The 23,550-nt window shown below is 33.3% G+C and overlaps 1 protein-coding gene across 3 annotated transcripts in view; it reads right to left on the bottom strand.

The window, feature by feature from the left end:
- Positions 1-23,027, bottom strand: part of LOC123548333 (alpha-tocopherol transfer protein-like) — a 36,503-nt gene extending 13,476 nt beyond the window's left edge. The window contains exon 1 of one of the 3 annotated variants that reach the window (XM_045335518.2): positions 22,938-23,027. The gene's annotated coding sequence lies outside the window, so the exon portion shown is untranslated. The other 2 variants (XM_045335516.2, XM_045335517.2) reach the window with 2 other exon arrangements.
- Positions 23,028-23,550: the final 523 nt, after the last annotated feature.

The raw sequence follows: 23,550 nt of genomic DNA on the forward strand, positions 1-23,550 counted from the left end.
CACCACGAAAAAAGTCATTAAAGTTCAGACCACTGCATTTCATCAATGGACTATACATTACATCATCACACTTAATCTACAGACTATAAAGACATAACTGGACTATAAAAACGTATCAGTCGTGTACAAAATTAACATTTTCCTGGGATTAAGTACAGCCACTTTCTTACAATTTATTGTATTGAGCAACCTAAGCATTATTTTGTCTGTCAAGACGGTTTCTACAATATTTCATGGAGATATCTTTAAAAAAAAGGTCTAGACTGGATGAATCATTGGCCCTCCATGCAGAAATAATGAATACACAAGTTAATATACAATTATTAACACATCCTTGTAAGCATATCAACAGCATATCAAAATTCATATCATGTAAATAATTTATGCAAGATAAAATAAGATAGTGTCACCATTCAGGTGCGACATGTTATCATGTGTGATGCAATCTCAAGATTCTAAAGATGTCAACAAGGATGAAATTACGTTGCCCGATATTTTATTCAATTTGTTTTCACATATTATGTTTATTTTCTTTTTAGTTAGTTTTATAAATAGAACATGCTGTTTTTGCTGATGGTTAACTCTGACCTTTTGAATATTCGATATGACAAAATGTATATCCACTTGCTTAAACATGTAAGATGGCGTTCAGCGTTTGATGAAGTATTATTTTAAAATTGTACATTTCATTATTCGTTGAAAGTATAGACTTAGAAATTCACGAGAGGTAATGAAAAGTGCAACACCCCTCAATGATTTGGCGTGTGCGTAATTCTATTACATAGATGTTGAACATTCCAAATGGACTCCATTATACGAAAGGACCAGAACACATATCAACACTGAATCTAAGGAAGAAACTGACGTTGGATCTTCGTACAGAAATTTTGGCATCCTGGTTTAAAAAAATAAAACAAAAAAATTATTTTCTTTTATATTTTTGACGGAAAGGAGTTCAAAAAGTACACATTACAATTTCGTTTTCTGTAGAAATATACAATTAAATGTCATTAAAAGCAATTACCTTTAGGTTAAACACAAACTGATAAAAGATTTAATTTCAAATTAGCACATTTAAAGTGTAATTTGTAATTAGATATAACATAAACAGTGTGAAATGGGTGTCGTCTGCTAGGCACACCCAATACTTTATTTTATCTTTGATCAGATATTATCTGCTTTCGCACATGAACTTTTAAAAAGCTATTGTAGCATGCTTTTTCACATTCATGTCTTTCATTTTCAGACAATTTTGAAAATTGATCAGGCCTATCTTACGTTTCATGATCTATTAGCGAGTGGGTGAATTTGATAAAAAGAAGTGTCTTCCTTCATTTTGAAGCTTAGCTTCTTGTTCATTTTTCAGTTCTCCAACAGAACAATTCAAAACATAATGTTAACTTAAACGCATGATCTATTTTGTTTTTACAATTTAACTCAGAAAGATTCAGAATATCACTTGAGCCTTTTTACATGGCACCTGTAATCAAGAAAATATTTATTCGAAGAAAATGGTATTTTTATATTAATTAATACAATTTCATAAAGCTCTGATTTATTGGAAAACAAGAAGTATCCTAGAGCAAATTTCATTTGATATTACTCAGAAAGTCTAAATAATAGGCTTTAGAGATATCATGATGACTTGTTTTCTGTCGTTGGTAAATACTATAACAGTTTAAGTCAAATATTACATTCCGATAAGACAAAACAGCTCAGATCTCCGCATATAAGGCATGCACAAAATATGCATGGATGAGCGAGTTAAGCTAATTCCGAGAAGTAGAAACTTTTAACAGCGCAGCATTATACAAATCATTTTATTTGAATAAAATACATATTGTGTAATTCGTTTACTTTATAGAATGTAATGACGCATTTCAGTCCATCTGTCAAAGTAAAACTATGTTTTGACATTAGCGTTACGAAGTTCATATCTGGAGAATGATTTAATCTTTACGAAACTCATGGCATCCACTAGTATTAAGTAACATAATTTTGCTGTTACTGCTGTTGCTTCTACTGATGCTACTGATGCTGCTGGTGGCGGTGATGATGTTGGTGATACTGTTAGTAACGATTAAACAACTTGCAATACCCCTGTATTCGATATGGATTTATTTCCATTTTTGCAAGATGTAATTTTGCTATGGAAACCGTTTGATTCGGTAAAAGACTGGTCTTGTTAAGCTTCGTGCACTACCTTATGAAGTAGTATGCGTGAAATGATAAAAATATTAATACATGTATATAATTATAAGTGCTATCTAACACTTACATCTGCAAAGTAGTATATGAACATGGGCAGACTTTAAATACAACACATAAATGTAAGGTTATCTATACCACTGTAAAAAATAAAATACTATTTCATCAGGGAAATATATATAACTGAATATTTGCCAACACAATGCAGGAGAACATAAGAATGTCGTAACTCTGAAACTATTTTGCTGGAATGACAAAAAAACGGCATTTTCGTTTGAATGACATTGACGGCAGATGTTAGGTTTTAGGTAGCGCTTATTTTTGGCTTTATGAAAATTTGAACGAGAACAAACAGCTGTAACACAAAAATGAAATATTTTATTTTTCTGATATTATTCCTTGACACACGCTAAGGACATTGCAATAAAGGTCTTCGAATTCAAACCTTTTTGCTTTTCAAGTGGATTTAAATGATGAGGATTTTTTGCTGTACGATTTGCCTTAATAACAGTCAGCAAGAGTCCTCGAAAAAAAAGTAATGTTAAGGTTTCGCACCAAATGGCGGTACTTTGAACTGCTTTCCTTTGACTTTTAATTGCAATGTACCGAGTAACCCTGACCAATCGATGCAAAGATGCAATGAGCGTTCCATAGAGTACACCATGAAATAATTTGTCGGGAAATACAAGAATGAGGAAAATCGATTATGTGGAACCAGGCCCTGTTTAAGTGAAACAAAAAATAATTTTTTTCTATATCTTTCTCTTCATAAACCCAGGTTTGAGTAAATATTACTTAATGAAACAATATTATTTTACAATCTAATTAATTATTATGCTATTTTCAGATCTGCTATGTAATATGCATATCTCAAAGAGAAGCATCGATACTTAAATGAGCCGCACCATGAGAAAACCAACATAGTGCATTTGCGACCAGCATGAATCCAAACCAGCCTGCGCATCCGAGTGTTGCGCGCTCTTCGTTGTCTTATTTTCAATCCAGGCATAAAAAATTATAAGCCGCACATGAAAAGCTACCATAGACCTTTAACCTCCAAGTATGTCCATGACATAATGTAGAGGACTGAGTATGTTAGTGGTGTTGCTAAGGTTTATGGGCATAAAAATAATTAAAATGTCAGGGAATCTCTGGCTTCCAAGTGTGGCTAAGAATATTGGTCATGCACGCGACACATTGTCTCGTAATAGTGGTGCCAAGCTATTTTTAAATCCTATTGTGCATGTCGGACACAATATTCAAAACACGCACACAAACGCGCACACACGACGCACAACTAAATCGCGCAACGTAATTATAACAGCTAGTATAGGCACATATTTTCGAATAGTTATTTTCTCCCATAGAAAAAAGACTAAAATTCAGTTTTCCTTAAATCACTTTAGATTTGTGTGTCAATCTCTTAGAACTTTTGCAGATACTGATTCTTAAGTTTTGACAAATGTGCATGTTAAAAATGCAACTACATCTTCAATTTTCATATTCGTTTGATGTTTATTAAAGACGCGCCACAGAATAATTGTATTCCCTTGTATCCCGATGATGGTAATTATATATGATTTGCATGAAAATTGAGAAATACACGTATCTTGTGATATATATAAGACCAAGACAATGTGTTTAATGTCTAAACATTTATTGAATAAATGTAACACTATGCACAGTATTTTATATACAGAACTGTGTTTAGACCACACTTTGTTTTTACGGTATAAGGTAGTTATTTATCTATGATTTAAAACCTATACTGAAAAGAGATTAACTGAATGAACTTGCATATGAAGTTGTAAAAGTACATTAATTCCGGGAGGGCCTTAATTGTCCACCTGTCATTATGCAATATAGCTGTGTAATACCATCATTATCGGAATGATTTTCACGAAGTTCATGTGGGAGGGAAAAGTAGGTCATTAGGTTGTGGTGGGTCTTGAATGAAATAAAATTAAAAGACAAAAATATACTTTGTTAGAAATACCATAGATGGATGATATGTTGTGATGAATGGGAGTAAACATGCATTCCTTGATTTATCTTTATGAATAACCGGTAGATAATTTGTGGCGTTATGCGAAATGATATCTATTCGCCGTAAATGTAAGACAATATTTTATCAAAGGACTTGCTACTCAAGGTACATCTGCACTTGCTATGTACGATTACATTAATTATGATTTATCAATATGCTTTTTATAATGTCTGTCGCATGAAAGAGATGCACGAGTGCAGTAATGTCACAAAATAATGCTTTACCGGTAAAAAATATACGTTTGTGAAAAATCCTATTTAAAACCTTCCGTTCAAACAAAATGTGCACTGATCGACACTGTTTGTAACATATTAATGTTTCAATAGATATCAGAGTTTTACTCAGTTAACCCACTTATCCAAGTATTTGACCGTATGGATTTGTTAGTTCATCCCGATAACACCTTCAGCCAATGACAAATTTAGTTTTAAACAAATATTTACTTAGTCATATCTGTTCCCAAACAGTATTAGGTTAAAAGGTTTTTGTTTTACATCCTCATTCTGAAATGGTTGAAACGGTTAAAAATGCCATGTCGTATCAACATCATGTCTACAAGACGTTTAAGATTGTGCATAGTGCTAATTAAAACTGAGTCTCGGTAGATACTGAATGTAGAGCCGCGCCATGCGAAATCCAACATAGTGCGTTTGCGACCAGCATGGATCCAGACCAGCCTGCGCATCCGCGCAGTCTGGTCAGGATCCATACTGTTCGCTTTCAAAGCCTATTGGAGTTAGAGAAACTGTTAGCGAACAGCATGGATCCTGACCAGACTGCGCGGATGCGCAGGCTGGTTTGGATCCATGCTGGTCGCAAACGCACTATGTTGGTTTTCTCATGTCGCGGCTCATATTATAATCTACTTGGCTTCTACATTTGTATACTTTCATCTGTAAGGTTGTGCTTTAAATAAGTAATCATATATATTAACACTTTCAATTTATTCTCAAGAAAAAAAAAAACAACAAAAAAACATTAAAATTTGCAAAATACACATTTTAGTTTTTATAGGACCTTGATTCAATTGTTTTTTTAAATAAACTAAGAAGTTTTGTGTGGTCTTGGCCTTCCTTATTTATCATCAATAATTATTATTTTATTACACGTATATGGTGAATAATATTCGTACAAAGCATGCCAAAATAGGTTTCAAGATTTACCGGCAATTAGATGTAGATTAAAATGTATCCTTACCTACCTACCGGTGAAGAACAAGACTATTTGTGTAGGAGACCTTCTTAAGTATAAGTACGGAGAGGGAAAAGAAGCTACCCGAGTGTGCAAATATTGACGTCATAATTTGAAGTAATGCCGTCATGATGTGTTAGCGATTTTTTATTTATTATAACCTTAAAAATGTTGAAATGAAATAAACAGTATGCAAGAAATATGAACGAACATGTCTGCCTAAGTATGGTAGGTACTTTCCAGCCCTTGGGACAGCGGTTTCCATTCCATGCTCACCTTTGGCGTTGGAAAATCCTTGATTTACACACGAAGTCCTAAAATTCCTACTTTCAGAAATGAGAAAAGGAACAAGAAACATTTTAAGCTTATCTATTTCTTGATCAACCTTAAACGTTCAAAATATTTTCAAACCGCTGTTTAAAATGCATCTTTAAACAGAAAAGAAAGGAATCGACTGGTGAAGGAATCAAATACAAGCCAAGGTCGTCCGGTTTAAGAGGTTTGGTCAAGAAGTACAGTCACTGGTGTCACAAAAACGTGTTTAATAAAAAGAAAACAACAAAAGTTCATGCCAGATTACCTTGTTCTTTTACCATTATTTTCGAAAATATCATTGAAATATATTTCATACTTCTCAAGATACCGACATTCAGGGAAAGCATGGTAACGGCGAACGACACACGGACGTTATTGGTGACAGAAACTGACATTTTACAACAACAACGACATTTTACAGTAAACTTTTATTGGCAATCGACAGAAGACACAATTTCACATCATTATAACTTCAATGGATTTGACGCAATAGTTGTAATTGGCGGTTGTTTTTAGTTATTTTTTTTTTTGTTCTGATTAACATATTGCATTAAATTACATTACATCCTGAGAAACAGAAATTGTTTTAGCGTGTCGTAGTAAACGTACTCAAAACGAACCAATCCTTGAAACCACGATTTACCCGTGTTATCAGAAATTGAATTATCGTGCAACTTGATGATGAAAATTATGAATTAATGCGCCATAGACGCAGTTAAATTATTTCTGGATCATCCCTCGTACAATAAACTCAGGATGGAGGGAAGAGCGATTGTATATTTCCAAAGTATTTTGTAATTAATGAATGCTTGAAAGTACAATGCGTTTTGACAATCAACTCGATACTGGTACGGGTTAATTAGTACGAAATTCTAAAGTATAACATAAAAGAACAACAAAGGAAGTAGGTTTCGATTTGTTAAAAAGATTGGTTTACGTTTTCCTGTGTAATATGACTTTCACCTTCATATCAAAATTAGGTAAACAATCTATTTTAAGAAGGTGGTATAAACTTAATGACAAATGCATGTGGTCAAAGTTGTCATTTAAGATTAACTTTTTTTTTCGAAAAGAGTAAAGTTTCAAGGGTATTTTGAAGTTTTTTAACTGAAAACCTCGTGATGGTTCTATTCATAAATATTTATTACCGGTTTTCGCTTTCTTCCGGGTAATTCCTTAATGCCAGATATAAATCTGGCAAGTGTCTGTGAGCGAAGAATATGCACAAATAGTATATTGAGGACTGAACGCGAAACTAATGTATCTTGTTCTTTATTTATATACAATTATGATAGTTTTGTGCTCAGCCCTCGAAATATGCATTCTTTTGTACTAAGATGGGAAACGTAATGACAATATCTTTTGGCGGTCTATTACTAAACATCATTAAACAAATATACCATACTTCATTAATTGTACATGTCTACGTGTTCATTTTTCATTTACGAACTTCAAAATTCCATGCCTCAAGAATTTTGTCAATTTTCCAAAATTTGTAATTTGATTTCAGTCTCATTAATTGTTGTGTATACAAATACTCATAAAAATTAATACATTATACATTTCTAATAGTGTTTTTCTTTAAACTATGTAATTAGTCATTTTGTCCTTAAATTAATCTCTAACAAAATATACGAAAACTGCAAAATGTTAAAAAATTGTGTTTCAATGTGCTTGACCACCTTTAACAAAGTATTCCGCAAAAAATAACATAACATAACATCTTAAGAACCCGTGTAAATAACTTAACATTATTGATAACACAAGACTATCGAACACTAGTGAGAAACCGTTAAAATCAAAACAAAGTAAACTTGTGTTTTCAAAATTCTGGTATGTACAGTAGCGAAAACAATGTTGTATGAAATTTAAAATTCAAAAATGAAAGTAAACTTTAGCGTAGGTAACCAAAGTCTTTATAATTTAAAGCTAAAGTGATCATATGATTTTATTTGTACATTTTTGCAAGTGATATTCATTCAAAATCAATCCTAGATGTAATATTTATCTTTTAAACTTCCAAAGTTCTGGCCGTTATGAAGTAGAAGTAAATAGATCTAACTTTATTAGATCATAATCATCATCATGCATCAAAACACAATCAGTTTCATTTAAACAGTAAATTCCAGTTTATGCAAAGCAAGATCATAATCTTCTGGCATGCCGGACAGGATTTTCTTGGAAAAAAACTCGTCTTACAGCCTTAGGTGCAAGATGGCTCACTGTAATTCATGAATGAATGCGTAAATTCATACGCGACAGTAATAAAATAGTGCTTAAAAGAAAAACATTCGTTTTACTTTATTTCTTCTATTAATTGAAGGATAAGGCATGCAACGAAAACAATCTATCGCTAGTTGAAGGTGCAGATTGAAATAATATAGCTGGCTCTCGGGTAACTGTCTTGTGGTAACTCGGCGGGCCTCGTTACCGCATAAACAGTTACCCTTGCATCAGATATTTTCATCTGCATCTTCATCAAGTGAAATATTCTTATAATATACCAGAGACCTCTTTATTGCTCGATGCAGAACAAAGTTTGAACCTATTTCGCACGGTCGTGCGCTTTTTCCAATTAGCTTAATTGTAAAATAGGTCTGCTCATCGGTTTATGTAAAGACATAATTGATGCAAAGTTCGGTTTGTAAATTTGCACTAATGAAATTTAACTCAGAAGTTGAAACAAACGTAAAATGCACGTTGATTTAGCAATCTTAAATTGATGAACTCAAATGTACTACATTACATCATTTAGATAAAGAACGAAAATGTATCAAGTTTCGTTAATGGTGGCCCATAAGATTTTATCAAAATAGCTTTGTACTTAATGTTGTGTGTATTCAATGACTTCCTTTTCAAAGACAAAAATGGACCAAGGCTCAGCGGTCAAGGCTACATGTAAAACCTTGCTACACTGTCTTTCTGTTATTGTTATTCTGTTATTCATCCAGAACAGGCTACTTATTATATTAGGTGTTTCGCATATATTAGCATCAGTTATATATGATAATCATAATTTCAATCAATCATTGATCATTTCTTTTACTTATTTGCCTTTGAAATTATTTTCAAATTAAGTGCTAGGTGGCGTGAGGGGTGATGCACATTTCATTACCTCTCACGAACAGATTTAATCAGATCAAGTCAGATATTTCATTGCTTGGTTGTGTTCTGTGCTTCAAAAGGATCTTTTCACAAATATTATTGGTACGATGATAAATAACGGACCCATGTCAGAACCTATTTTAAAGAATATTTGGATTTGATTGTGTAAAATGCACCACGTAGCTTTTTTCCTTAACTTATGCAATTTTCGTTTTGATCTACCGAGTGACCTTGACACTGTGCCAGTGCACTATATCGCTTGACAGTGTACCTGGGCAAAATATCGTTCAGGATTAAAAATGCAAGAAAAGTCAACAAGGGACAGTTAAGAGTGTCTCCTACCGGTTAATGAATAATAAATTATTTGATTTCTATTCCCAGCAGGAGGAAGTGGGTAAATTTACTACCCGGTAGAGTACACTTCATAACCAGTACAATATTTATTGTTTTCTCACAGAATAAACAGCCATAATAAAACACTACATGTTTTGTTGTAAATAATAAATTATCAAACCTTGTTGTAGTAATATATTGCGAACTTAAGGACCACATGCTAAGGCAATAAATTAAAAACCAATTAAGTCAGCGAATTTACTTACTGCCTTGACTATGCATGTATTTACAAATTTAGATAAACACACCTTTCAGAAATGTTTTGTCTTACTCATCTCAATCTGTCATTTTTAAATTTAACAATGTATTAAACTTTTGTCTGGTTGAAACTTTGTTAATTTTCACAAGTATATTATTATTTCCAAAAAGAAGTATATTTCCCATTTACAACCGCAAACAAAAATTTATTAGTTTTAGTGAATTAGGCGCGAGTACATTATTTGCAGGGGTAAGGGATTTCCCAGATTAATGCAGTTCTACGGCTTAAATATTATTAATGTTTCCATATTTCACGTCTACTCTAAACAAAAGCAGGTATAACAACAGCCATACCGTATTATTTAAATTTAATGGATTCTAAGTAACGAAGAAACAACTTATGGATATCAGATATACTCTATTAAATATTGAAGTGTTTCAACAGTTGTATTTTATTTTGCCCTGAAACAATTTAGGTATATTTAGTACGGTGTTTTCACATTCCCTGTGTCAGACCGCATTGATATATGATCCCGGGATTGCGCCTACGTTTTTATATATTTAGCAATCAAAATTGTCCCATGTCGCTGACAGACTATGCTGAAAGATTTTTATATTTCGGATAGCCAAATATTCCGCAGACTATTCTCCTTAGGCCACACCAAACTGAAAAGTTGTTCATCGAACTTTTTTTCTGAAAAAAATTGAGGCGGCGAGCAAAAAAAAAATTATTTTTTTTTTAATTTTTTTTTTAGAAAATCAGGGGCGAGCGAAGAGCGAAGAAATATATTTGTCTTGTTTTGGCTCTCGATTAACTAATAAAAACCTTACATTAAAAACTAGAGCTGCATTTGAGAAAAGCGCATGTCTCCCACAACTGCCTTATCAGACTTTCAGTGCTTTTATTATAAAAAAAGAAACAAGTTTCAAGGGCCTGGGCCGATTTGGCTAGTTATCTAACTTGGCCGAAATAAACTAGTGTGTGTTTTCATCAAATTTTCAATGAAATAAATACGATTTTTGTAGCAACTCAATTTGGTAAACATTCGAAGAAAATGGCGTACCTCCATAAAGGGAAATAACTTTAATGCAACTAAATATATGTGTCATGATATATTATAGACGAAATGTATCTATTGTGCTTTAAGTCCATTTTAGAACAATCTGGGACTGAAATTATAAGCATCCAACATGTTTAAAAGCTTTTTGCAGCATGCATAAAATATTATTTTTTTTATGTTTCTGAAAATATACGAGCGGCAAAATCAGATGAACAACTTCTTAATTTGGTGAGGCCTTAATGGTTCGTGTAGCAATGATTAGATTAACTGACTGGGTATGAACAAAGCAATCAATTTAACTAAATCTTTCTCAACCAGCCGATGTATCACTATCACTCAAAATCTTTGGAAAGGGTTGTGTATAGTTACGAAATCTATTATGTCGCGGGTCACATCAAACTCTGAGACGAGCGCTTCACATAGAGGGATCGTATCAAGTTTCGGTCGTCGTGAAAATTACACCAATCTCTGCCTTATGCAAAAAACGACTATGATAGAAGATAAAGTTCTGCTAAAATATCTAAACCTGGTATAAATTCGAAGGTGTGGTATTTAAGTTGCCAGATGGATATTAATGTTTCACTCTTTTCAGATGGATAGATATTTAACCCTCTTTCGATGCGGCCTTGTCTGTCCATGAACACCAAGAATATCTCTAACGTTCGTTTGTACCTGAGCCACCGGTTGTCCAAATGGGCGACTTTTGCTAAGATATTAGGTCATTTCTGGTGTTTTGAAGATAAAGTGCAAACAACGAAAGTCCCTGATTTCTTTCCTTGCAAGATGTTAACACCTACATGTGATCCATTCGAAAGATACTGATGATATGCATGGCTGTTTTGAATCTGAAACTCATTCTGTTCGCGAAGATTAGAAAAAAAGTAAACTTTTACGAATATCCCCCAACATAATTTCAATAAGATTTAGCTCAATTTCAATCTTTGTATGCTATTTATCAATAAAGAATGTCCTTTATCACAGAAATTTTGTTTAGATTTTCATCGCTGTAAAACTTAACAAAATTACCCTTTTAAGGTCAAATTTTATTCAAAGAAATGTACATTAATATGTTGCGAACTACTCAGATAAACTATTGAACATCCAACACGTTTAAAAGCTTTTTGGAGCACGTACCCGTACCGTGCGAGGTTATTGCAATTATTGATGTTAAGGTAGTGGACCCGTAATGACAATCGGCAAATTACATATCCTCCGTATGCGATTCCCACCACCTTAAACTTTCTTAATCTTGTATGTTACATCTACATGCTGCTTTTACAAAAATTACTAAATTGTGAAATCTGTATTAGGATCTGATTACAAATAAATACTTCTGCAAAGCGTTTGAATTTTTTATCAGCAGTTTCTTTAATTTTTGCTGACAAAATAATTATATTGCAATAATTTAGCAATTCGATATGACCTTAACATACGAAGTTGAATATTACCAACATTTAATTACGAAATCATAAACTATTAAGTTACATGCTGCATAAACAATGGATACCATTGTATTGTAAGATTTCGTTTTCTCAATCGTTTCAATAGACAGTATAGTAGTCGCAACTGACCGCGATGTTGACCTAGGCTGATATTCATATCGATTATTTATGTAGAAATCAAGGTGCTTAGGTAGCCGGATATTTAATGGAAGTATTCTGTATACAGTGCAGCATCAAAGTATATATATTTACATTGATCTGTTAAAACTTCATACTATTATATTACACAAATCTATGTTCCTTTCTCGTGCAGCTCGTGTTACGTACACTCCTTTCAATAATAGGTTTTGCCTACATTATTATAATGCAAAGGTCACCATCGGTCAAGTTGCGTCCACTATATGAGTAAGGGCTGCGTGATTAAATTAACATACACTCGAGAAAATCGTGTAAAATAATTTACAACATACAAAATTTACCAATAGAAAAGAACACACATTTATCAAGCAACATTAAAGTAATACTCACTTTAAATATTTGTACCAACCTAACCCTGCATGTCATATGTACAACATTGTCTTAAGCCGATCTTGCACATTTCATTGACATTGGACGTCTATTAATCATCTATTACTGTATGCCAAAGACCTCATTTGACATGCATAATGTCCTCAAACTGTCCTCGTAAATTATATCATCCGAATGTCGTCTTACCACTTATCAAATCGAGAAGATATATATTTGAAAGCTTTAAACACGAGCGATTATCCTCTACTAAACAAGAGGTAACTAACGACCGCTTTCAGCTCCAACGATATCCTTCAATTCAGTTTTTTAGTCATGCAATCGTGGCCTTTGTTTTCAAATGTTCACTTCAATTAGTACATTTTACAGAGATACAAGCTTCATACAGAATGTTTAAGGACGCTCTATGCTAGCTTTATTGTGCAAGTAACCAAATCTTATTAATCAGCGAAGGATTTTCTTTATTGATAAAATCACGTAATAAAAAACGGCAATGTTTCATTCTTAATGTGAATAGTGTAAGGTTTCTACCAAACCCCCCCAACCTTCATTGAAGGCGAATGTATTTCAATGCATAGTTGTATTTTAACAGTCAGGCTAGGAGAACTGGGTGACAAACACGAAAATAAGACATATCGCTTTCAAAGACAGCTTGTTTTATATAAAAGGAAATGTCCCTGTACTAAAATACCAAACATTTTTTATGATTTTATTACTTCCTACGATATTCTCTTTAGTTATAATGACTTAGTCAATTTAAATTATTTAAAACTGATTTTCACTGCCTTTCATCTTAAGACATACTAGTACTATTTCGTGATTTAAGAGAGTTTTACGATTACATTAATTAATTTGCAAACAACGAAGTAGTCCGGCTATCAACTAAATAATCTTTTTTAACGCGTGTGTAATGATAGTACACGTTATTGTTTTATGTAGTTGTTGTTTTTATATATATATATATATATATATATATATATATATATTTTTTTTTTTTTTTTTTTTTTTTTTTTTTAATAAGATACTTATGGATTAGCAAAACTGGTTCGGTTGTATTGCTTTGTAAAAGCATTGATGCAGATGTAACTGTGCAATACTACATGGAACGGCGTAGTGCATTTCTAATTGTAAATAACTGAGCCGCACAATGAGAAAACCAACATAGTGCATTTGCGACCAGCCGCGCAGGCTGGTCAGGATCCATGCTGTTCGCTTCCAAAGCCAATTGCAATTAGTGAAACCGTTAGCGAACAGCATGGATCCTGACCAGACTGCACGAATGCGCAGTCTGGTCTGGATCCATGCTGGTCGCAAATGCACTATGTTGGTTTTCTCATGGTGCGGCTCATATATGTTACTGTAACATTATTTATTGTATGTATTACGTGAGAATAAAGATTTTATTTTTTAATTTTTTAAATCATTTCTCTTATATATTCCGACCGAAATTTCTTTGCTATGGTTTGAGAAGAAAAGGGACATAATCATATAAAATTTGAACAGCCTTGGGAGTTGTCTCCTGTGAACAAAACATAGGGTCTGAACACAGACTAACAACGAAGCTCTAGACAAAGATGCATTGTAATCTGCATTAATATATTCATTAAAGATTTTTTGTTTTTGTAATTGTTTATTACTTTGATAGCAGAAATATGAACAGCTGTTTTATATCATATTAATGTGTGTGATTGTTTTTTTTTTGCAAGCACAATGTCATAATGACATGAGTTATCTTCACCTTCTTCAATATTTACGCACGTGATGCATATGATGTGTTGCCACCCAGTATTATGAACAAAACCAGCATGTCAGTTGTTTTTATATATATATTTTTTTACGCGTTTTAATGAAACGGTAGCATAGGTTGCATCCTCTTTGACATTAAAATGTTTCCCATTATTATGATGGCATAAAAAGCGACACGGAAAAAACAATTGTGAAAAATCTGAAAAGCTAATAAATCAGCGAAGATACAATTGGATAAATTTGTTTTCCTCTTTCATGTAATATGGACTGCAGTTTATTGTCTGCGGTTTTCTTGTATTTCAAATTTACTAAGATTGATCAGGTTAAAGACTATGTTTTCTAAATTATTTTTGTCCTAAAAAGGATGTTTGCTGAACGAAACAGGAATTATTTCAGGTGCGATTGGGCGTTTTTACGTACGTGTTTGCGTTTTAATGTACGTGTGGGCTTTAAATAATATTAATTACCGATGAAGTACTAAATGTTTAAAAGTACAATTTATTTTTCGTTTAGCTCATTTAGAAACAAAAATGCTTTGTAGAAAACAAGGCAGTCTGAAAGATAGCTATATCCCCCGCCCGCCGCTGTTATGGATAGTGAAAGGGTTGATGGTATTGGATGGAAGCATTGATTTTATAGTTATGTATGAAGACATCAATGAATTTATTAAAATCCTTCAAGGGGTTTAGGAGATACATAGCGGATACAAAATGGAAAGCTCAGGCGGTAACGAGGCTTTGCCGAGTAACCGCGATACAGTTACAATTTCCATCCGCATCTTCGACTCTTGACAGATTCTTGTTCTTGCATACCGTATTGTTCAGTAATAGAAGAAATACAATAAAACAGATGCTTTTCTTTCAAGCACTATCTTCTTTATAGTAGCGTATGAATTTCCGCATTCATTCATTGATTTCAGCACGTGGGACATCTCACACCCCAGGGTATAAGCACTGGCAAAAACATGGGGGAAAAAGAATTGTGTTGAATGCTTATATAGTGATCAGCACATGGAATGAAAGTTCTTAATATAACGAATTTAGTGTCGTTTTGTGACTTTCATTTTTAGAGTGTGTTTAGACTCTAGTCTGAGATGTAGATGAACGTGAGTAGAATGCTTTTAAACATTTACCTGAGACAAAAAGATAAAAACAGAAATGCAAGACTTTGGCAAAAAGAATTTTTGACGTTGCATAGATAAATGGAAGCAGACATTCACATGAACATGTTTAAGCATACAATTTTAGACTTTAAAACGATACCGTCGGAGCATTTTACTTAAATATTGAAAGATAAAATGGATCTTTAAACTGAAATACAACTATCTCAACACGGCAGCAAAGTAAGTCTCAAACATGATGAAAAACAAAATGTAGGAGCATAGAAAGCAAATAACATCACAGTCATACCTAGGTAAACTGTGTACAATATTAAAATATAAAAGCACTGTAAATATAAAAAAAAAACATAAACATTCGCATTAATTACACTTTCAGTCATCAGTATAATACGAACAAATGTATGGTGTAAATAAAACTTTTAAAAGTACCACATGCCAATTCTGCCCAAAGTCAAATTTCTACCTGAGTTGAAACATGTTAGTGTAAACATTTAATTTACAGTAATTTACAGTAAACGTACTAAAAAACTAGTCGAAGCTGCATTTAGACTAGATTTAAGAAGTTTGTAAAATATAAAATGATATTTTTGTCTGGAAAGGTACCGATGTTGATCTTTTAATTCAACGGAAACATCTTTCAGTTTTATAATTACCACTTTTTTACAAAAGATATATCCCTGACAAAAAGCTTGTTTTGAGTTAAACAAGCCATGTATCAATTTTGCCTATAAATGTATTAAATGTATGTATACGCTGACAAATATCATAACGATGGTAGTTTATACCTGACATTTATTTCGCCCTAATTTCAATATACATGGATAATATGAATGAAAGATATTTAAATTTGCTTTAATCGTATGCATTTGTACATTCTTTATTTGTGTACATTAGACAAAACAGAAGACTAAAATAACTTTTTAAAGTTTTCCCTAAAAAGCCTTATGTTTGAAAAAAAAAAATTGGTTAATAAACTCAACTCTATCGATCTGCAAACAAAGTTTTCTATTAGCTCATTACAATAAAAGTTAATCCCGATTCTTTAGAAAAATTAGTTCGTTCCATAGAAGAACTTGTTATACGGTGACGATGACGACTTCTTTGATAAGCAGCAGACACCTTAAAGCTCAATAGCAGATCACTCCATTTAAAAGTAAGGAAGCCTTCAAAAATGTGCATGATAAAACGGGCCGTTCAATTTACTGTAGAAGTGAGATTTTGTAGTATTTCAAATTATTCTTTGCTGTATATCTGTAATTCAAACTGCGTTGGTTACACTCTCTACAACTTATGAAATTAGATCAAAGTCAATTAAAGAAACAAAAATAAAATCCACTGACATTTTTCATTTTACCTAGATCATGTTTGTTCATTTACATTGGCAGGTTCTTCGTAAATATAAAATGAAACCTACAGAATGAAGTATTTATTTTTCAGCGAGAATCAGCCTCCTATTATATTAAAGTGCAGGTTTTATATTCCAATTACACGTTTAATTGCTAAAATTCAAAGCAAAATGGTTTAACTCAAACACGCGCATTTGCCAGTTTTTCAATTAAGATATTTCTACAGTCGGTATTGACGTCTGCTGCAAAATCACATCATCATTGCATCTCTCATAAAAACAAGCTATAGATGTCTAAATGATATTATAGAAATTTTGTACGCAACGTTATGATGATAATGAATAATTAAACGCCTTTGAAGTCAATACTGTTATTAGCATTATTACAGGTATAATCGACAAAATACTTCATGTGGGAAATAATAGTGACATTGATGGTCAAAAACTTGCAAATATTACGGAGAATCATGGCGCCAAGGCAAAGGAGAATATTTATCAACATAAAAGTCTAAATTGTGAATTGATATCGTTTATGGACTAGGTTAATTGCATTCATGTATACATTGTACAATGTTTTAGCGGGGTGGACACTTCTCGGGAAAGTATGTCCGCATGCTCTCTAAAATTTCTGTAAAGTTTTAGAAAGATATGTCCGATCACTTACAAGTTATTGTTAATTATCAAATTTTTAGACTAAAATAAATACATGTGAGCCGTGCCATGAGAAAACCAACATAGTGGGTTTGCGACCGGCATGGATCCAGACCAGCCTGCGCATCCGCACAGTCTGGTCAGGATCCATGCTGTTCGCTTTTAAAGCCTATTGGAATTGGAGAAACTGTTAGCGAACAGCATGGATCCTGGCCAGACTGCGCGGATACGATATTGTTACACACCAAGTTTGATAAAAACCCATTACATTATAGTGGTTAATGCGAAGAAAGGCATATCTACTTTTAGCTATAGTGATCCCTAATAGGGCCCAAGTTCCTATATAAATAAATTTGGAAGAGGACCTTATAATGATTCTCCAGACCAAGTATGACAAAGATCCATCAAGCTGTTCATGAGACGCTGTCTAAGGCATTTCTAGTTTTAGTTCTAGCAGCCCCTAAAAGGGGTCAAATGTCCCAACTGAATAAACTTGGATGCAGGCCTAATAAAGATGCTACAAATTAAGTTTGATGAGCTTTAGCGGCCCCTAAAATAGGCCAACTGATCCCGCTTTAACAAATGCATACTCGCTATTCATGAATCTTTGGACAATGACGTCACACCGATAAAAAAGTGAAGGTCAAGGGACACATACAACTGTAATTATTTCTATATTTCTATTACAAAAGCAAAGCATATCACCTAGATAAACTGTATGCAATGTACCGGGTCCACTACCTTAATCAAGCTAAGGCAAATTATTACATAAACAAAATCATGACGAACAGGTAATGTGTGGAACATTGCACAAATTTAAATAAATTTTCCCGAACACGTGTTCTGATTCTGTTTAATACGGAAGCGTCCTGGTGCCAAATCATGATTTTTTATAAAAAAAAAAAAGGAGGGGGGGGGGGGCTAAAGTTTTTTAACCGACTTCGTACAGTTAAGAAGACGTCAATTTTTTGAAAATACTATTTATATAATCGTCAACGACAGTGTCATTGAAGGCGGGATTCTAGTGTTATATTGAAATGTCACTGGTGACAATCACCCATCAACACTTAAAATGACAATTGAAATGTTTCGATATTTTCATCTCTGATAAGTAAAACATAAATTTAACAGAACTAACTACATGTTTTGAAATGTTAGTTAATATTAAAGGACGATATTTGCGAATGTTTTCCGTGCACTAAACCACCAACGCGTACATTCCCACCACGGTGTAAAATGCTGTGATAATATTTTACAAAAAATGTATAGGTTGTACTTAATATGGTGGATTTTATGTTATTGACGTAATGTTAACTCGTTTAATAACAGTAATAAAATGTCATTAGCTAACAAACATATATACCATATACATTTATAACGAAAACATTGTAGTTTTACTATGTTACCTTATATCACTACTTCCTTTCGCTAAACGTTGGGGGATCTATTAAGCCATATTTTGCTGCATATATATATATACATGTAAATATAAAACATTTCAGCAGGAAACAAGGAAACAGGTCGGGCAACTAATTCCCACAGCAATGGTAGTAAACATAATATAGGAGACACTCTGAATAGTTTAAAGCTACTCGCCAACAGTTGGACTGATATTTTTCAACATGTTCAATTGCACCAAGTTTAGAACAGAATGTATATAAGACACTGAAAAACAGTACAGGAGTTAAATGAAGTGATAGATAAGGCAAAAGTGTTGATTTTCTCCATTACTTCAAAAGCGTTGCAACGTTTTAATCCCTTCTACAAGTATTTCGCTTGCAAAATCATATGTCAATAAGTGTATCACTGGTAACTTTCACAGTACCCAGTGAGAGAAAAAATAAAATCGCTTAAGACATTTGAATGAGTCGCCTTAAACGTGCTAACAGTTAATGATTTATGTGCTTAAGTAGACTTTACTTTGATTTATGGGACGTACTTGCGAAGGAAATATTTATAAGGTGCATGCACTGAGATCCTTTTTTGTTCGAATTATGCTGATGCAAGGTACTACGTTTCTGTTACACATAGTCGCAAAAAATAAGATATTGTTAAAATGTGTTGTTCATAGTCAATATTTATCAAAATGCTTAATCAGCTTTACAAATTTGTTTACCTAGACTTTGATAATCTAATTTACTACAGAAGGCTAGACGTGCATAAAGAGGCTTCACCAGTTTAAATGTTCGCAGTGGTTACCATCGTGTTGAAAAAAAAGTGTTTGAACCTTGCAAATACCTTTGCAATTACTCGCACAGAAAGCTGTGTAAAAAAAGCTTCCATGGGATTCGTAAGCTTCGGTCATTTTCCTTGTTTTTGAACAAAAACAAAAATCACATCGTAATACCGACCCGTCGAGACGGGACGCAGTAAACTATTCAAACCCATAGTCTTTAAGTTCAGACTGACAATATCATTCGTCCAATTTTTCTAGCTGTGACAGAAAAAGGATCAACATTGTGAACGAACCAAAGACAATTTTTTTTTTTGTTGTTGGATTTAACGTCGCACCGACACATGATATGTCATATGGCGACTTTCCAGCTTTTATGGTGGAGGAAGACCCCAGGTGCCCCTCCGTGCATTATTTCATCACGAGCGGGCACCTGGGTAAAACCACCGACCTTTCGTAAGCCAGCTGGATGGCTTCCTTACATGAAGAATTCAACGCCCCTAGTGAGGCTCGAACCCACATCGATGAGGGGCAAAGACAAAAATATCCAAGGTGGTTGGCGAAACTTCTTTTCTCTTTAAGTGTAACTGAACATGTATTCAAAAAAAAATAATAAGTACACAGAGGACCCTTTGGACATAAACGTTGAATGCCACCAAGTAAAAATAATAGCTACTATCAAGTACCAGAGGTCTAGGGACTATAACAAACACTTGACGGATGAGACTCGCTTAAATTAAGTGGTTTAAAAGTGCAACGCCCCTCATTCGCGCTAGTGCCGGTGTAACATTAAATACTGACCCCGTTGAAAATAGACCCCATGGGTCCTTTTTCAATGTTGAGAATTGACCCCGTCAACATTAAATTTTGATCAAAAGGTCATTTTACAACGTTGCGAATTGGGTCAATTTTCAAAGGGGTAAATATTTAATGTTAAGCTTGCTTCAGCGGAAACTTCTATAATCGGAATACATCAACCAATATCTTTAGATTTAAAATTAAACAGAGCGCTGTCGTTCTATATTAAGAAGGTAATACGATTAGATGCATGTACATCTCATTATATGAAAATATATTCATCATTATTCAGAGATGAAACGTGCACAGTTACCACGACTTTGCAAATTATTATTATAAGTATTCGTTGGTCCTTCATGAACAGCAAATGCTATTCTATTCCATCTCAAATGATGCACCAAAATGGTAGTGCAAGGTAAATGTATATAGGTATCAATGTAAAAACATAAAGTGCAAAGACGTTCTAATTCTATACTGGCATTCCAACTTTAAACGTTTTTAGGGAAATACTTTTATCTACAGCCTAGACCTATTTATTACATTTTTCATCTTTTATTCATATTTAAATGTAGGGAAATGGATGAGCCTTGAATGCGTTCAAAATGGCGCTGAAGAATCATTAGACTTTTGATGGGGATTTTTTTTTCATAATTATGAAACCAAATTTAAATTAAACCGCAATAAGACATCTGCAGATCAATCACAGAAAAAAAACTGTTCCCTCTAGTTTCATACAGGCTCAAATTGCCTTTGTTTAACATGTACTACATAAATTCAAAATGCAAATGAACATAATGGTGCACTAAAACTTGCTGAAACGCATTTGAAAGCTGATTTAAATATCGATACTTATTAAGTCCAACCTAGTTGGATTCAGTGTTATTACATTTTTCAGTCCTTTGGGAGTCCATCAATCACTTCAGCTTATGTCTGTGTCAGGGGGCATGAGGGTTCTTGCTTCATGAATAGACTGAAAACCGAATCTTGATTTCATGGACCTTTTTGCAGATACTAGTAGCGCTTTGGACCTTTTACTATCCAGATTAATGAACATGTTTAACATAACTGCAGACTGGATGCGTTCAGACTGATTGGTGCAGTCAGGTCATTTAAAGTTGTTAATTAACTTTCAGTCATTAAAGTGACACAATGAATTATGTCTGATAACACAATTAAGACAATGTAGCTGCCAATATTACAATAAATATGAAAGATCTAAATGTACTTGTCACTGTACGTGATTAACCCTTACCCTGCTAAATTTCTATAATGAACTTATGTATCTTTCAATCTGGCCAGTAGCCTAGTACCATTAACTGTTAAAAGGGGTGCTTACCAAAAAGATACTGACTGAATGGCGAACAGTGCAGATCTTGATCTACACTGGCCGCAAAGGCAGAATCAATCGTGTCCAGCATGATAAGGGATAAACAGTTGACAGAGCCGTACTGATATACAAATGTACATAGAAAAGATGACAGGCTATTATAACTGAACTTATCACATCCATTATTAAAAAGAAAAGAAAATACGAACACATGTCAAACAGGAGGCTATTTCTGGTGAAATCCGCGCAGTCTGGTCAGGATCCATGCTGTTCGCTTTCAAAGCATATTGCAATTAGAGAAACCGTTAGCGAACAGCATGGATGCGCAGGCTGGTCTGGATCCATGTTGGTCGCAAAAGCACTATGTTGGTTTTCTCATGGTGCGGCTCAAATGATGAATTTGGGTAAACAGTACTAATGCAATACATCAAAGTTGTCAAAAATAAATATGTATTAAATTAGAGTATTGCCCAATTCTGTTGAAAAGTTCAATAACTACGTGGACTACGTGGAGAATATTCGAGATGGTAGCGGCTTTGATACTGCGTCAACAAATTATGATAATAACCTCAGAGAAAATTTATTTTAATAGTGGAACATACCAAATAAATTGAAACAAACGTGAACGCCCCGAAATTATAATTATGCGTTTATTCTTAGAGTAAATGACAGTTTAGAAGCAGCAGACGTTAGCATATACTGAAAGCTATCCTCGAGAGAGGACATCAAATTGTGACATTAATGATATGAAATTAAATTATATATACAGTACAAATTTCATTTATATGTGTTAAACTCTAATAGAAGAACACTTGTTTTGGCACTAAAATTTAGTATTTTCCCTTGAAAAATGTATTTAAAAAAATTCACATATTTTGTTTGAAAAAGTGTTAAGGTATGATGGAGAATTATCGGTAAACGAAAACAAGTCCGTTCTAATTAAACATCAATCAAGATATTTTGATGTTCTCGTTTTATCTTCAGTATCAGTCAGTAATAGCAATATTGCACAGAATTTATTTAGTTTAATTTAGTTTGATAAGTATCTAAGGTGAATAATTTAATTAACGTAATTGTATAAAATCTTACCTGTTTCTTACAGTTTAATTGTTTTCTCCTACAATTTACTGCCTTCTTTAAGTTATCCAAATTAGTGTACTTAAACAATATTATGAAAAAAAAAACACTTGCTTTTATTCTTTAAAATCAAGTACTGTCAATATGATAATTACTATCTGATTCAACAGTGAGGCTGCAGTTTAAACAAGTGCACTGGTTCTGATTTAACTTACACTATATATACTACGATATCAGCGCGCTCCGGGTCAGTCGGTGTATTTTTTTCTCGTTGTGTTTGTACAGACCTTGTGCTCTCTAATGATATCGATCAGGCCGTACCGAATGTACGTGAAAATTGTCATCGGGCTACTTAAGGTATTTCTATCTCCATAAAATGGATTTCAGGTGGGTGCAAATCTATTGTTTTAACATAAACTTTCAACTTTACAGTTGGTCTTAAGTTTATTGGCCATTGAGTTTAAAGCGAAGAAGAAGGTCATTGTTTTGTAAATATAAACCTATAAATTCTTTGGATTAAAACTGTCTTAGATAATTTCTGTTCAATTAACTATATAAATAAATGCATGACAGTTTAAAGATTTTCTTAAACCTTCAGATTAAGTTTTAGTCCAGTTGATAAAAAATGTCCGTTTTGAGGTTATTTGGTGCGATATTTAGCATTAAAACTTTTGCCGAAGGGTTAATATTTTTACTTTTGTTTTTAAAAGAAAATTTTACTTTTGACATGAGTACATAGAAACGGTCAATTTATAAAATAAATAATGCGATATGTGACATCGCGAAAATATGTGACAAATCGGAAAAATATGACCTCAAATATTTAAC

Source organism: Mercenaria mercenaria, chromosome 6 (assembly GCF_021730395.1).
Source record: "Mercenaria mercenaria strain notata chromosome 6, MADL_Memer_1, whole genome shotgun sequence".
Lineage (NCBI taxonomy): Eukaryota > Metazoa > Mollusca > Bivalvia > Venerida > Veneridae > Mercenaria > Mercenaria mercenaria.